Below are 6294 nucleotides of genomic sequence, written 5' to 3' on the forward strand. Positions count from 1 at the left end.
CTTCCAAGACCCTCTGAGTTTCAGGGAGGGACAATTTTCCCATCCCGGCTGTACCGAGGAATGCTGACAGGTGAGCGGGAGGTCTGAGCCAGGCCAAAGGCATCCCAAGCCAGTGCAGCATCCATCAGCACAGGCTAATTGACTGGGAAGAGCCTCTCATTTATCTTCATTACTGCTCCACCTACCATCAATTTATGACAGATTTGAAAAAAATGCTGCCCCCTCAGCCATCAATCCAAGCCTCCCTCCCAGAGCAGGACACACTCCCTGGGCTGGGAAGGACCCAGTGCCTGGGAACCCGGGGTCAGCCGCCAACAAACACTTCTTCTTCTGTAGAGGACCCTGGGGGGCATCTGTAGGAGATCTGTGGGCCCACCTGATGAATGACACCTTAATCAGTGGCTGCTGCCAAAATATACCCTCCCTTTGAACACAGATGTTCATATTTTAAAACAAAGAGGGAAACTCCAAGGACAGGTTTTCTTGGGTTTATTGGCTTCCCCCCTTACCGGTTTCATCACTGAGATGCTGAAACTGGATGCCTCCAGTGCTCTGTAGTGTAACCACAGCTGAGACAGGAACCCTCCCTAGCCCTGCCAGGTCCCCCTGTGCAGATGCTGTCCTCTGTCACAGCAGTGAATAAGAGGAGTAAAAATACTTGGAATCAACTGCAAGTGCTACAGAAGTACCTGGCAAGCAGTCATGGAGACAGCCCATCGAGCTCAAGTCCACCTGACAGAAGAAGTGACAGTTTCTTCTGCAAAGGACTAAGCAAGGCTACACTCATTTACTAACAAGCAATTAGCAAAACTCCACAGACCTGCGATAGAAACACTGGTCAGCCAGAGCAAACTCCCAGTGCTTGTGCAAGACAAGGTCCCACTGTGGGCTGAAGGAAATTCAGACTGGTCAGTGCCTTCCTGCAGAGGAGCCGCACAGAAGCTCCGCTCAGCACACTCATCCTTGGCAAACAGCTGTTCTCCAGCTCGAAACATTTCTGAAGGCTGCAGTCTCACCAGGGAACACTCAGTCCCTCTCAGAAGCCCCTCTTAAGTAATCTGCCTAAAATGTGCAGGGAGCCTTTTATGCAAGTTCATCTTCTAATTATCTTCAAGTCAAAAGCATGTCTGCACTCAAGGACAAGGAGCAGAATTAATTGCTTAATGAGCTTCTGAATATATTACCTTCTCTGAAGCAGCTGGACAGGACACACAGGAGGAAGTAGAAGGCATTGGAAACATGGAATCATGTGCAGGGCCAGGAATCGGACTTTGACAGCCAAATGTTCCCTGTGGGTCTCTTCCACAGTCCAGGAGATTCTATAGTTCTGATTTTCTCTACACCGGTGAGAACAGGCCTTCGCCCAGGTGACACCACCATTTATCAGGATGGAGGTAATGGCAAGATCTGTAAGTTCTTGAGCTCAGCAATGCAGCTGAATACATTGCCAAGCTACATCCCAGTCCCAACACCCCCTTGTCGCCCCATGGGCCTTTTCTGTTCTCCATTGAGTTCATAAAGGCACAGAAGGGCTTTGCTCAGGTACCTGTGATCACTGTAATCCATGGGGGGGATCACCTGCTGTAACAGGCCCAGCTCACAGGGACAGATTTATTGTGGCACTTGGACTAAAATTTGCACAGCCTGTCAAGATCTGAGTGCGAGTTTTCACATCCCATATTCCTGAAGCCGAGTCAGCCGAGTCAGCTGCTCAGCCGAGGGCTGCTCCAGCTAGCAGCAGGGGGATCACTGCTCTGCAATCACAGCCGGTGAGTCAAGGCAGGAGAATGCAATAGTCACATACTGTGTCACTCTGTTTTATAACTGATGAAAGCCCACAGCCAAATTAGCAAAGAAATCAAGAGGTTGTTAAGAGAAGGGTCCAACCGATGAGGCCACACTGTGATTGCACAACTCGGTGCATCCAGAGTAAAAGGAAAACGTTGCTGGCCAGAAATAACCAAAAGGGGAAGATCCCAACGGAGGAACACACTCATCGTGGTGGATGCACCCTTACAGATGCCGTAAGCGTGGATGTGTTATCTCGCTCTCCCCAATGACCAGACTCACTGAAGATCCCACCAAAGAGCACAGAACAGCAGTCAAGGCTGGAAATGAGGAAAATTCCAAGCACATGAGCAGCATCCCTCATCACCGTCTTGTCCCTCCAGTGTAAGGGCTGGGGCGTGCAGAGCACACCCTGCCAAGGAGGCTCCAGACAGGGAGGAGGCAGCCAGGAGACAGAGCTGGAAACTGAAACTGCCTTTACTCTCTATCCACCTTTATTGTAAGATGGGTGAATTCAGAGAACAGGAGACTGAACACAGAAGCCCACTGTGATTGCTACCGTCATCCTGACTAATCTGTAGAGATCTTTGACCCAAAAGCAGGTGACAACAGCTCATACGTCACCTCTGCAGCCATCCTAATTAAATGCAGGAGACAGACAAGAGGAGTCTGTCCCTTGTAACAGCAAAACAGGGCAAGCTGGGCACTGCTCAGAAGCTGGTAGAGTATGAGTGATGGAGAGGAGATTTAGACTGGACATCAGGAAAAGGTTCTTCCCCCAGAGGGTGGTCAGGCACTGAACAGGCTCCCGAGGGAATGGTCACAGCCCCTTGGCTGTCAGAGCTCCAGGAGCGTTTGGACAATGCTCTCAAGCACAGGGTGGGATTATTGGGGTGTCCTGCGCACAGCCAGGAGTTGGACTTGATCTTTGCAGGTCCCTTCAGCTCAGGATATTCTGTGATTCCATGAACCCCCACTGCCCTGCTGCCCACAGTGCTCTCTGCAAAGAGCACAGCACCAGTTTACATCAGCTCCCGACCTCCACAGCTGGGCCCTTTCGGACACCTCAGCGCAGCCTCACTGGCTCCCAACCACATGCCCCATCCATTAGTGTTTGGGAGATGCTGCTCCCCTCAATGTCTCATCTCCAAGCAGGGGGAAGGGCAATATTAATTTATGCCTGGTCGAGCCCCATACACATGTCTCCTTTCCCTAAGGGAGTCTGCTCTCATATTTAACCTCTTCATTCTGCTGGCACTGGAGGTGGATGATGCAGCTTGTGGAGAGGTGCAGGCACTTCCCTCTCCCCCTCCTCCTGGAATCCTTCTCTCACTTGTGGTCCTTGGGATTCACCCAACGTTTCTCAGGAAAAAAGAGAAAAAAGAAAAAAAAAGAAGACCTCTAGACAAGTATGCATTTAATAAGCAGTGAGACAAATAAGCTCCAGTTATCCCAGCAGAATTACAACACCAGAGAACAATTTTCTGCATTCCTCTGAAGGCCTGAAGGAACCCAATTGCCTGCTCTCAGCCTAAATAGGTACCAGACACCAAGTGCTCCATAAGCAAACAGAGCCCCCGAAGTGCAAAAATGAAATAAGTAAAAAGCTTCACATTACATATAAACCAGCCGTTTGCACCTTGTTATTAATGGTCTCAACTATGACCTTTACACCCTGCCTTGCTCAGAGTCATGGATCTACGAGGCTTGGCACCCTCACAACAATTCCAGGATGAGGAACAGGGAATAAACATACCCGGCCAGTGCTGGAGAGATGCACAAAGGGAACTGGCCTGTGACAAACCTGGATGAAGAACCACTCCAGGGCCATCTCCATATGAATTTATCCCCATAACCTCAGTGACCAAGGTGTCTGACAGTATGAAAAGTCCTTTTGCCACATACATACATGCATAAAAGCTACTAACAGGCATCTATTCCAAATTTCAAAAATGAAGGGCTCCCAGCATGGTAAATATCTGCCAGAGATTATTCCCCAGAATTCTGATGTGATTTATAGCCCACATGAACTAGGGTGGCAATGAACAGACCTTGTTACCCTGAAATATTTATTATTCTAAACTGCCTCACCTCTGCTGTAAGAGTTGTATTATTCTAACAGTGGCAATAGCCAGCAGCACCCACTGCCCATCATGGTACACTGTATTGAAATGCTCCTACTTCTGTGGCTACATGAAATCAAATGGCCAATACATGTAAGCATCAGCTTCCAAACACTTCAAGTCAGACAATATTAGGAAACTGCTTCAGTAATGTGCTAAATCACATTTGTGTCATCTCTCCAGATGCACATGCAATAAACTCCTGATTCACAAAGATCTTTAGACACTTTTCATTAAAATCAATGGTAAGAAAGGGCAAATTCACACAATAATTCAGTTGCTTAATTGCTTCACAAACAATAGCTTTACTGTGGTAACACTGCCCCCTTTCCTACCCTTACTGTCCTTTTTGGAAAATACTCCTGCCAGAGGCTGGCAGGAACAAATGCAGCTACATTCTCTTCCTGGACATCCTGATCAAGAACTAACCTGGTCCTGACATGGAGAGACACTGCTAGCACCAAGAACTACCCAACAAACCAAACCCACCCCAAACTCAAACCCTGCCTAAATGATCAAAGAGCCTATAATTACCCTGGTTTACAATTACACATATTAGATTCAGGTATAGAAATAAATGCTGATCTTAAAGATTGACTTTCACTGGCTACTCTGAATGAACTGAAAATATGAGGAGTCTGTTAATGCCATATAAAGCCTTGTGAAAAAGCTATTGCCATCCCAATGGCTGTAAAGTCACCACAGTTCTTGTTTCTAGGAAGTTACATCAATATTTATCTGTCCTGAGTCATAACTGTAATTTTTTAATATATATACATACACATACAACATAATTGATAAGGTATTACTAAGGTATGAGTCAGGTTAAAGTCCCTGCTCCTAAGTGGCAAAGGAACACTTCCAAAAAGCATAGAGAAGCCTGCTGGAAAATCATAGAGAGCATTCCTTCCTCAAGAATTGCTGGCACTTCTAGAGACAGGAAGATTTTCATTACACAGCCTGCTGCCAACTCTCCTTTCAGAACAAGCCCATCCCCTTTCTGTTACTGTTATGTCAAGGGAGGACAGTGAGAGAAAGCAGCTCTTGGGATGATACATGGGAGGCAGAGCTTCATTTATAACCCCACACAACTGCTGGAAAAGGTTCAACTTTAAAAAGCATTAGACTGGTTACCTTATGGGCCCCTGCAGACCAAGAAGTGAAATCACATGAACACAACAGGCCTATTAATCACCACAATGATTCCAAAGTGAGCAACAGCCCCAATGACCAACTGGAAAGAAAGTTGAGAAAATTACATTCTAGTAGTTAGGTAATTCTAAAAACACTGGTAGTATCTTTCTGTAGGGCTTCCCTTTTGATTCCTTGCAAAATTCAAACAGTTAACCTGGATTAAAGTCCAGTCAACAGAAATATGCAGTGGAGAGCAAACAATGGCATTTCTACCTAAACAAGTGTGTTTCCCTTCAGAGTTACAAATAAACTACACTTACATGAGATGCAGAGGTGACTTTCTGCTTCATAGAACTTGGTTTACATGGTAAAGAAGGATTTGAACACAAGGAAAAAGAAAAATAATTCATTCTTCATCTTCTGTGTAAGGAGGTATTTTAAGTCCATTCAAGTGACTTGTAATTGACTGACTTAGGGATTGTTTCAGAGAATACAGCAGGCTACAGCAAGCTTCTTCCATCCAGGATTCAGAAACTGGAATAATTTACACCACCTTTGAAAGAAGCCATCAATGTCACAAACATTCACAAAGATAGTGGAGATCAAACATGTAAAATCTCCCCCGTTCTTAGAGGCAAGTATATGTGTTTATCTGCAAAAAGTAAGATGATGGGTTTTCATGTGCTCAGAATTAGCATTTATCCACAAGCCTGTGCTATTTTTATCTCTTCCCCTTCTAAGAAGCCTGGGCTAACATGACTCTGATGCCAAGCAGAAGACCTGCGTGGGAAAAAGACTTTTGATCTAATGGGAGAGTGGAAACAGAAGTCACACCAATTACCTCAAACCACTTGGTTGCCACAGCCATCCTTTCACCTCTGCAGTAAACAAACCCTCAGGGCTGGTCTGTGTATCAAGCAAATCCTTTGAAGAGTTTTCCCCATGTCCACTCTCTTCAAGTCTTCATATCAACAGCAACATTACATTGGACTAACACTTGAAAGTTCAGGTCTCCCAACAGAGTCCCATGCAGATATCACAATATTTTGGGCAGTTTCAGAAACCATCCTGTCTTTCAAAATGCTTTGTCTTGAAGAATAAAAGATGCACAAATAAATCTAATGAAGTAACACGAAATAGAGGTGTTTACCATCTCCTTGAGTATTGCAAGCTCGTAAGATAGAGAAGAAACAAATCTTTGTTTGCACATTATAATCTATATTAAACAGACACTTAAGAAGTCAACAAA

Source organism: Corvus kubaryi, unplaced genomic scaffold (assembly GCF_017639235.1).
Source record: "Corvus kubaryi isolate FWS band 111438036 unplaced genomic scaffold, C.kubaryi_AGA036_p1.0 split1-37355, whole genome shotgun sequence".
Classification (NCBI taxonomy): domain Eukaryota; kingdom Metazoa; phylum Chordata; class Aves; order Passeriformes; family Corvidae; genus Corvus; species Corvus kubaryi.